The sequence below is a fragment of the Bidens hawaiensis genome, unplaced genomic scaffold (assembly GCF_021521415.1).
Source record: "Bidens hawaiensis isolate Kalapana, Puna unplaced genomic scaffold, B.hawaiensis_p1.1 tig00045403_1, whole genome shotgun sequence".
NCBI lineage: Eukaryota > Viridiplantae > Streptophyta > Magnoliopsida > Asterales > Asteraceae > Bidens > Bidens hawaiensis.
The window spans coordinates 66,144-77,882 of NW_027498077.1; the positions used below are offsets into that span (position 1 = coordinate 66,144).

Sequence of the window (11,739 nt, forward strand, 5' to 3'; positions counted from 1 at the left end):
CTTGAATATACCGAATTAATCAAGAGTATATATGGCAGGTGTCTGCTGGCCCTAGTAGCAGAAGATTAAAGACATAAAAGTCGTAAATCACAACTTTGACTGACGTGTGACAAAAGATAAATCCTTGTAGGATAAAAGTACAACTTGATTAATTAATGTGTCTTTTTATTCACTAAAATTATTAACTACGCTAAACGGACAACAAGATGCGTACTCGTGACTCGTTAAACACGACTAAGTAGCTCCACAATCTTTAATGCAAGAAAACAAAAAGTATCAAATGCAAATAGTATAAATATGTGTTAATTGTCAAGACAGGTTTTCTCATGTTTGGTTACTTTGCATGAAGCAACTTTTAATGCAATCTGACCCACTTAAAGACATTACTCCTCAAGCCCACAAGAGGGAAAACTTTTGTTAGATCTACACACGAGCGTTTCCCACTCATCCGTCTAAACCAATATGTCAGCTGGTCTGATTTGATTTATTTGAAGACTACACACCTCTATATAAGGGCTGCAAGCTTGTAAATAAGGACTATAGACTCGTAAACATGAGCTAGCTATATGCCAATACACCAGGGGTTACCTGAGATTCGCACACCCGTATATCAAGGCTATGTATCTCTATACCAAATCTATTCAGTCTTACAGAATATATAATGACTGATGTTATAAGGAGAGGAGGTACAATCACTTATTATACCATATAGTAACTACGAATATACCATGTGGATGCGTTATGTATGTCATGTAGTATCTTTTCTACCTTCTGTACTCATGGCCCTGGCCTCTAGCTAGTTTTCTTCATAATAAGATGGTTTCCCTGCTGAAAAAAAATTCAGCTATGTTCCATAAGGTATTCTTCATCATTCAGAGTATCGCACGTACCATCCGTGTGAAACCTCCTTATATGCGAAATAGCATACGCGCTATTTATTTTGAATCTGTTATGGTGGTTAATAAACGCCATATTTTCTGCTCAGAATTCTCTCAAGTGGTAGAAAATCAACTTAGGACTCCTTGGTGAGAGACAGTGACATCTCAACTTACGATAAGGTGTACCAAAATCAGACCACAAATTTTCATACTATTTCTTTTCAATATCAAAATATTAAATGTCACTGGATTGTTGACAACTGATCTGAAATTTAATTGGGAGCATGCAAGAGTTATTTCAAATAGATCAATTTAGGATATTATTTGTTTAGGGTCTTTCCAATTGCATTAGTATTTACGGTTTCTAGTTATTATTATTCATAGCATTGTTCCAAGAATGATAAAGAGTCCTTTTTCTTTTTGGTGATTGTGTTTTGCCTATATATCCAGATCCTTCAAGATCCGACTACACGTGTGGACAGATACCCTAAGCCAATATGAGGTCACTTTTTCAGTTATAAATACCTATATTGTCTTCTCATGCTCTTACTTTTTGTTCTTTTAGTTGATTGATCATGAACACCTAAGTTATTGGTATAACTTTAAATTCAAGATTAAGCTAAATCCCTTAGATTTTCAAATCTACAAACTATTTATGTATGTTCATACATATATAATATTATGTGTATGAGAGAGAGAGAGAGAGAGAGAGACTGTATATAAGTGCATTACAAATAAAAAAAACTTCCAACACACAAATTTTACAACTCGAAGCTCTAGTTTACAACTATAGTCTTCAACAATCGCCATATTATTCTTATAATTACTATATTACAGGCGATATAGGGTTTGCATACACTCTACAATACCCAATATATATGTATATATAGTGATCATTACTCATTAGATCAGTTAGCTCCATAAGTCATTGTTCACAGAGGGTCCTGCCGCGTTCTCGTCGCTAACGAAATCAAGCCGTGGAGGGCTAAGAAGCATCCCTTCAGCCATATTAGCTAGAACATTAGGCATATCAAATATCAAATCCTCATCCACAAACTCACCACCTCCAACATTATTCGCCGGCGGTTCAACCGTCACCACCTGATGACCACCACCACCACCATGACCACCACCAGCCAAGAATGCGTCCATTGCGGCCCCAGCGGCTGCCGCTGCACCGGCAGCCGCCGCCTGAATGTCACGTGAGGCCGAAGAAGCCGGAATAGGCAATGAAGAAGATGAATTAGGGAAATTAAGCTCAGCATCCACACCTTTGAGTGCCAATGCCGCAACATCATAAGCAACTGCCGCCATTTCCGGGGTGGCGAATGTACCAAGCCAAATACGATTAGGCGATTTTGGCTCTCGGATTTCCGACACCCATTTTCCGCTACTTCTTCTTTGCCTCACACCACGGTACTTCGGGTGTTTTCCGGAGTTACTCTCCGAAGGAGAATTCGTATCGATGTTTGACATTTTTCTCTTTCGCGGATTAATCTTTTGCATGAAAACAAAGAACTGTGTTTGGGGAAGAAGAAGATGAAGATCGTCATGGCAGCCATGCATATATATATAGAGATCAATCAAGATTCACTAGCTGATTAGGGTTTATTGAGTGGCAGTTGCAAACCAGTAGGAGATGAACTGCGCGTTGTGAGGTTTTGGGGTGGAAGGCAAAGTTTAGATGGATGTAGTTCTAAAAGTTAAAAGCAACTATATATGTTAATGAATTTAAAAGGAGTGAAATGACGGCTGATACTTGATGGGCACTTTGAAAGTTTACTTTCACCACTTAAAAGTTTGATATGCTGAGTATGAGCCCTTAAAAGTTTCATTCATTAATTTGATGGGTTTTTTCGTATGAGCGATTATTATTTAAACATGAGAACAACCAATTAATACATGTTTATATTATTTGCTTTTGAGACTTTTAGTTTAGTTATCACTAAGGCCATGAAGCAACTTAATGTAGTTTTTAATTAAAAGACTTTTCCTATAAAAAAAGAGTTTGCGGTACTGTTTTTATATTAATAAGAAACTAATGAATTCTTAATATCACATGGGAACAATGTTTTAAGGTGTAAAGCTCGATTGTTATATTAAAACACAGTTTATCATATTTATATTAAATGGCTGGAGTGATTTTATGTATAAATATACTCACTGCTTTTATGTTGGTGGGCCGGTTTAGTGTGATATAAGTAAAAATTTAAATCTAAGTTATAATTCAGGTTATCGACGTGTCTATAGTACTTCACTTAATTTGAATTCTTGAAATATGACTAGCTTTTAAATTGCAGTTTATCTCACTACTAAATGCGGATTAACATTTTACTCATTTGTTTGTCATTATATATAGATAGTTGTGAAATAATTACGGCCTGGCATTTTTATAGCAGTTTACCTAACCTTAAACGTTGATAACCCACATATTAGCAAATTTGTTCAGAGTTGGTTGCTATTTCATAAAAAAGTTTGGCATAAATCTGATATCGTCTATATAAAAAAGGATCTAATATCACAAGGATCTAATCACAACAGAAAGACACGTAAACGGACAACAAATTGCATCGCCACTCCCTACCGAATGGCAAAAGAAATATGACCGTGATAAATGGTAGTTTTATGGGTTATAACTATTTTTCCATCAAATATGAACATGTGTTATATTTTCTTTAATATGTAACTAATTATCTTCCTCAATTGCCACAATTTGGGGTAGCAATCTTGAACCAAATCATTTTAAATTGGTCAATTTAAGTTAGTTTAAAAATTATATGGGTTGATTTTGATAATCTATTTTACCTAAAAGGGTTAAAATGGGTCACTTGAAATTTCATCTTGTTATTTTCGGGTCAAAATGGGACGACAAATTTAAAGAAATAGGTCAATGTGAGTTAGTGTCATAAGAAAATGTGGCAGTATCAAGTCCGATAGGTTTCGGTACAAAAAGGGTTTTTGATTGGAACGAGTTTGGTTCAGGTTTTGGCTCGGAACAGGTTTCGAGCTGACAAAAGTTTCGCACGGGATGCGTTCGGTCCGTTTTCGGCTAACTTCTCGAGTTATTATTATTATTTTTTATTTTTAACGAGGATAACGGATAAGACATTTTAGATATTTTACTTTTTTTGTTTTTGATTTATATTTTGAGTTATAATTTTTTTAATTAATTTTTTGAATTTTTTTGAAGGGTTTTTTTTATCTTAATAGAAAACCCCTAAAAAATTCAAAAATAAATAAATAAATTATAACTTCAAATATAAATAAAAAATAAAAATTCTAAAAAAAACTAAAATGTTTCATCCTTTATGCTTGTTTTTTCAAAAAAAAAAACAACTGAAACCTGTTCTGATATGTTTCGACTCTAACCCGTTCCGACCAAAACCAAAGCAACCTTTTTTTTAATTGACCCGTTCTGACCTTAACCCATTCCGACCCTAATGTTAGGTCCCGTTTTGTGTTTCTAAGTCTTTTGTATTGCATTGTAGTTGATTTGTATGTATTGGGCCTTTGATGTTTGTTTTGTTTGTATTTAGGCCCAAGGGAAATTGTAAATAAGCCCATTGGGCATTTGAAAATACTATTTCTTATGCATGTTCCTCAATAAATAGAGAAGAAACAACTTTTGAACCTTTGAATACTTTTGCCATTTTATCTAAATAGTTCTTATCTTACTTTCTCTCTCACTCTCACTTTCTCACAACCGAAAATAAACAACCCGAGATCCGAGACCAAAAGGTGACTTGGTGTGATTTCCGGTAGCACAAAGTTTGGTTGATCCAAAGATTGTTGTTAGATCCACCCACGTTTTGGGACCTACAATTGGTATCAGATCTTCGGCTCACTAGTTGAGGTTTTTGAATCACAACCTTGGGTTTTGATCTTGGGTTTTGATCTTGAGAAAAAGAGGAAGACAAAGCTTCTTGCATAGAAAAACCATAAAAAACAAGAAAAATCACAAAAATACAAAAAACAATCGGGTTTCCAATTCATAAAGATGACTTAGAAGTTGTTCCTGTAAGAAACTTTAAGCTTAAAAGGTGTTAAAAGTTCAAGGAAATAAATGTTAAAAGTTTGTTAAAAATGGTGTTTAAAGTTTTCGCATCGCATGAGAATGTGTATTTACCTTTGACCAGAACTGACAGATTAGGAGAACAGATCCCTAGAAAGATAGTTTTAGAAGAACTGAACTTTTTCGCATCAGAAACAATTTCGCTTCGCTTGTCATTTCGCTTTGCTTAATATTTCGCTTCGCATCAAACTGTTTCGCTTCGCATGACTGCTCACAGTTTACTTCTCACAAGTTTTTCGCTTCGCACACCTGTTTCGCCTAAGAACTGTTTCGCTTCGCTTGAGTTCTTGTTTCGCTTCGCATTACATTTTCGCGCGAAATTCTTGTCTGTGTTAAAATTTTAAACTATTTTTAAGGACTTTAGTGTTTGAGACTGTTGTAACCATGACGAGTACTGATTCTGAGTTGTTGAAGGGCTATTTGTTGCTTGAGAACCAAGTGGGAACCCCAACAAAACCTCTAAATTACATGACCTCAGATGATAACTTTGCCGATTTTAAATGGAGGTTCATGAACTTTATCTCTCTGACTGACTCTGAGTTGATGAGGTGTTTTGAAATAGGTCCTCATGTTCCTATGGTAACCACTGCAGCTGGAGAACAACCAAAAGCTGTTGAAAATTATGATCAAACTAATAGGACCTTGATTGAGCAAGACAAGAAGGCATACCTCACTCTCACTGTTTGTCTTTCAAATGAGATTGCTGAGACTCTTCGTGAACACACTAGTGCTAAAGGATTGTGGGATGCACTTGTTGAAAAGGTAGAAGGAAATGCTGAAATAAGAGAAAACAAGAAAGCTTTGTTGAAAGAAGAGTTCAATATGTTCAACCATCGTCAAGGTGAAAGTGTGTTGGACTTGGTTAAAAGGTTTGAAAAGTTGATGGTAAGAATCAGAACTTAGCATTTTCCTACGATTTGATAATTGATGCATTAGGGATTCTAGCCTAGGTGGTTGTTTGTCATCATTTGAGTTAAGTCTAGGTTTAAGTCGTCTTTAAGTCTTAGTGATTAATTTAATATTAGTTTAATATTAGTTTTTAGTAAAACCCCCTAATAATAATAAATAAATAGTCGTGTTTGTAGTTGAGTCTAATTAGCTAGTTTACGTAATTAAAAGAGTCTTGTGGGTTCGATATCCGGACTTACTTAGCTGTACTAGAGTCGACCGGTTCACTTGCCGGTTAATAGTTTAGTTAAGTTTAAGAGTCTAGAATTTATTACTTAGTGTCTAGATTAGCGTGTTTTTATATAACTACTTTTAGCACATCAAGTTTTTTGCACCGTTGCCGGGGACTCTTGGCGATTTCGTTATTAGCTTTGATTAGACTTACTTGCTATATACGTGCTATTTGTATTTTGTTTTCTTTTTGAGTCATAGGAGTTAGATTAATATAGTTTAATTTAATTGTTAGTTTTATTTAGGAGTATTTTAGTAGAAATCTACTTCGTTTTCTTTTATTTTGAGTCGTAGGAGTCTAATTGTCCGTGTCTTTTATTTCTTTTGAGTCTCGTAAATATGTGTGAGATTTGTGGTGGCCCCCATTTTACGCTTATATGTCCTCAATATATGGGGTGCTTGGCAGGGACCTCCTACGACAGCCGCAACAAAATTTTTGGCAGGGACCTCCTTCGTATTATTACGATGATCTATATCAGCAGCCGCAGCATGATCAGGGTCAATTCGATGGTCAATATTCTAATCACAACCCTGTTGAGAATAGTTTGTCCGAGAGTAGTATGAAGAATTTAGAGAATATGATGGCTCAATATTTGGCTTCAGATTCCCAACAGAAGTTAGCCGAGCATGATATCATCTTGAAAAATCGGCAGAGCATTATTACAGATCACCTACGTACATTATAGAGCATTACTAGGAGATTGAATGAAGAAAGGGAGGAAGAAAAGAGATTGAAGTTATTGGAGTATGTTGACGAGTCAAATGAAGGGATCACTCAAGTAACGGAGACGAAAATGGACGATGAAGTCCCACCTCTGGTTCCACAGGTTACTATTGCTAATTACTAGAGTGACTCTGATGATGAGTTAGATGAAGAAGAGTGGGCTGCTTATCAGAGGTCTTCAGTGAAGAAAGAAGAAATAGAGGAGGAAGTGGATTTGGGAGATTCACTTGATTTGATGTTTGGTGTTGAAGAAGAGATAGAGTATGAAGTGGACTTGGGAGATTCACTTGAGTTAATGTTTGGTGTTGAGGAAGAGGTTAAGAATACGTTGTGTGAAGAGGATGAGTTTTTGGATTTGGAGTTAGAAGGGTTGCTCGAGTATGATGAAATAGGTGAGTTTGATTCGGAGGGTGACTTAGCATTTTTTGAATCCCTATTAGAAGATATTGAAGTGGTGGTAGTGGAAGACCTCCTTAGCTGGCCTGTGGCACTTGTAACAAATGTTGCTCATAAATCAAAACCACGGAAGAAGGCGAAGAGAAGAGCATCTACGAACCGGAATAATTTGCAAGTCAGAAGATGGTCTACAGGAAAGAAGAAGCCATTGAAGTTTAAGCACGACCAGTCTTCTCGATACATGTCATACATCCGGTTCATGCCAGGTAAGTTTAAATTTTGGTTGTCTGACCCGTTAAGAAGTTTTAAAGCGTTTTTCAATTCCACCGAGAAAATTTCAATGTTTAACAAGTACCGGGTGGAACTGAACGGGTTAGATAGGGTCCAGGTGAAAGAGAAACCTCCTGATTAAGTTCAAGTTTGGGGAGGTTCCGCGGAGTTTGTATAATTGTCGAGTCACTAACGTAGTATTTTGTAGTTTTTCTTTGTTTTTGTGTTTTTAAGTTTTGTAGGATTTGAGCTAGAAAAGTACCCCCATGAAGTATAATGCAAAATTCAAGTGTGAGGATGGAGCAGCAGGAGCCGTATACTTTTTATTTATCTATTTGCTGCTATTATTCATATTATATATTGTTTAAGGCTGGTTGGTCTGGTGACTTTGAAAGTTTAACACCTATAAAGATGATAAGATATTTTTTAGATATTGTTTGATATGTTTGCCGCTTCCGTTCGTGAATGAGAGAAGGAGATACCGTTTGCTGAGTACGTTCAGAGTTTGAGGGCATTCATGAAAGAAAACTTTGGCATCATATTTCATGCGCATATTTCCAGCTAAGTCTTTTCCATTTATCTATTTTATTTGTTTATTTTTATTTTTGTTTTTCTTTTTAGGTTTTAGCTTTTTGTATTTCGATATTATTTTTATTTTTAGTCCTTATCTTTGCATTTAGGACAATGCAAAATTTAAGTGTGGGGATAGGACATTTGAGTCATAGTTAAATTTTATTTTAAAAACAAATGAAAAAAGTTTTGAAAAATGTCCCTTGATTTTGTATCTTTTTTCACAAAAATGGGAGATGAGGATACTTATCGGGAATCGGTTTTTCAAACTACTAATAATATGAGATAATATAAAAGAAGGCGTACTTAACTTGGGATGTGTCGGTAGGCCCAACTAGTCTTGAAAGGTTTTCCATTGCATATTCTAAATAAACCTAATTAATCTTAGATTTTGTGGGTTCTTATCCTAAGGGGGACAGTGAAGCTGAAATTCGATAAGGCATAGAGAGTATTACCATAAGCTGATTACCCTAAGGTGGTGAGAATTGAATGCACTTTAAAATTAGCACGCCACTCCGTTTTATGAAAATAAATAAAGAGTGGTGGCGCCCTGCAAATGTTCAATTTTATACGAGCTTTAGTCTTTAGTTATATATTTTTAGGTAAAAGATGCCTAAGTGCACAATAAACAATAAAGAAAAAAATAAATAAATAAAAAAGTATTCCAAACGTTGATTTGAAAAGAAAAAGTGAGAAAAGTTATGTAATGAAAAATGCCAAAGAAGCACTCTCAAAAATAGAAAAAGAGGCCAAAGTGCACATACTAGACAAGACTGAGAGTTTACGTGTTACCAAGGGGATGACGACTCTGAGGATACACTATTGGGGCTCAAAGTTTTTAGTAATTAAATATTTTCTTAGGGCATATGTAGGACAAAGTTCAATAATATTTAGGATGCTCGTACGACCTCACTTGACCTATCATTCATAATTTCATCTAAGTGTATTTTCTTCTTACCATTAAGGGGTTCTTATCTTATGGTGATATATTGAACCAGTTTGCTTCAAATCAATTTTTAATTGTCTTTACTATGCTTGAGATAGGGTAGGTGGATCTTAACTCTAAAGGTATAAGACCCATAGGTTTTTGATATCCCATTAACTTAAATGCTTAATATGAGTGGGGGCTTGATAGGCTGGAGGCTGGGTTAAGTGGACAACAATATCGGCAATCGCGATTTTTACGTTTATCTGAGCTTTAAAATAACTTATATGTTTTTAAGACCATATTTTTCGATTATGATTACATTGCAAATAGTTTTTTCGGAGACGAAAAAGTTTAAGTGTGGGGATATTTGATGTGGTCTAAAATATACATATTATTATATAAATGTTTCCTATACTTTTATTACTTTTGAACCAGGTTTTTTATGAATATTATTTTTAGTTGGCTCATATATGAGTTTTTAAGGTTCTAAGAGATAATAAGCTAAAATTTCGTACTTTTACTAAACTTGAGACAAGAAGCTAATATTTTTATTAAGTTGAAACCGACGAGTAAAATTCAAAAGCAAATTCTATTTGTAATATAATATTTTTAAAACTATTTCTATATATTAATTATTATAATCATTTACTTAATTAAAAACTTGGTATACTTGAAAAAGAAAAAAAACAAAAAAGAAAATAAAGAAAGAAAGAAGCATGTTAAACCACATCCCTATTGCTGCTCCATTTTTAAGTTAATTTAATTTAATTTTATCCAATTCTTGATTACGTAGGGCTCTAGGTAAAAAAGAAAATGGCAATTGAATGAAAGCCCGTGTTAATTAAATAAGAACCCACAAACAAAGATTTTGTTAGGTCAATTATTGATATAAAGGCAAAGGGTCATGACAATATGGAGCAGAGTCGGACGGAAGGCAGAGTGGGTATCCAAAGGGGGCATCGATTATTGTTATTATTTATTTAAGGTCTGGTCAACATAATAAGAGAAGGAGCAAGCCTTGGTTCGAGCAGAGAGCGTCCGGGTTCAACACCTACTCATCCAAGCATCATTATTATTGGTTTGAATATATTATTTTCATGAATTTATTATTTAAACCTATTTATTTTCTTTTGTTCTTGAGTATGGTTGTTGGCTAAACCCCTAAACCACCTAAGTTAATGATGAACTTTTGTTAACGTTGAATTTTAGTTTGGACTTTGCGTTTGTTATGGTTTATGATTAAGTAAGAGGTTTCTTGTTTTTCATTCGATGCATATGTGTGCTTGGGATTGTTTGATGAGTTTTAGTGTTCCACAGTTTCCTTGGTGATTGTCTGTCATATGATAGGATTCTGTTAGGTCATCTACTGTGTGTTTTTGACTAGTTTATGGTTGATTTGCAATAAAGCGATAGGAACAATATTAATAAATCAAATAGATCTAAGTGTGCTGCTAATCTAAATAGCTGAGAGGTGATAGATTATATGATAAGTCTTGGTTGTTTAAGATTACTAGATTTAGTTCTTTGTAAGGAGTCCGTCTAGGTTTGATTTTTCAGCCTTGTTTATCTAGTCGAGTGAATACTTTAAACTACCTTTGATTTCCGCGCTGTAAGGTAGGATTTCTTACAGAGGTACTCGTCATAAAATAATTAGCGACCGTAAGTGAGTTAATTAAACTGGTGTTTTTAAGAACTTAATAGAGATCCATAGGTGTCTTCTTGAGAAGGGTCAGGGGTCCTGTTCGGGTTTTCTTTAAGTGACTATTTTAAGATCCCGGTTCCATAACTTAGCATTTTCCTACAATTTGATAATTGATGCATTAGGGATTCTAGCCTAGGTGGTTGTTTGTCATCATTTGAGTTAAGTCTAGGTTTAAGTCGTCTTTAAGTCTTAGTGATTAATTTAATATTAGTTTTTAGTAAAACCCCCTAATAATAATAAATAAATAGTCGTGTTTGTAGTTGAGTCTAATTAGCTAGTTTACATAATTAAAAGAGTCTTGTGGGTTCGATATTCGGACTTACTTAGTTGTACTAGAGTCGACTGGTTCACTTGCCGGTTAGTAGTTTAGTTAAGTTTAAGAGTCTAGAATTTATTACTTAGTGTCTAGATTAACGTGTTTTTATATAACTACTTTTAGCACATCAGAAATCTGTTTCCACCACAATTTGAGACTGGGGATCTAAATGACATTAATCAAAAAGATCTCGAGAAGATGGATATCAAGTACCAGATGGCAATGGCTGTCCACGGAGCCACAAACTTCATGTAGACTTACGGAAAAGACAATTTCAAGGATTTTGACAGGAAGAGGATTGGTTTTGATAAGGATAAGCTTCAGTGCTACAACTGTGGTGAGATGGATCACTTTGCAAGGGAGTGCACAAATCCTCCTAAACCAGCAAACGACATTCGTGTGACTGAGTTGACCGATGAAGAAAACAGCAAGTCAGCTGGGAAGAAGCATGAAGTACACAAGCCAAGCAGCTCAACTCCAAGAATTGGAGGTAGGCTTGTAAACGAACCGAACGTTCGGTGAACTGTTCGTGAACCATTCGGCGGGAAGTTCATTTATATTTTTTATTAATAAACGAACGAACATGAACAAAAAATTTGTGTTCGTTTAATTAAAAGAACGAACATGAACACATGTTCCGTTCGTTCATTTATGTTCATGAACGTTCATTTATGTTTATTTGTGTTTGTTTATTTATGTTCATT

At 34.9% G+C, this 11,739-nt stretch overlaps 1 pseudogene; it reads right to left on the minus strand.

The window, feature by feature from the left end:
- Positions 1-1,761: 1,761 nt before the first annotated feature.
- On the minus strand, positions 1,762-2,750 carry LOC143595639 (ethylene-responsive transcription factor ERF024-like; annotated as a pseudogene).
- Positions 2,751-11,739: the final 8,989 nt, after the last annotated feature.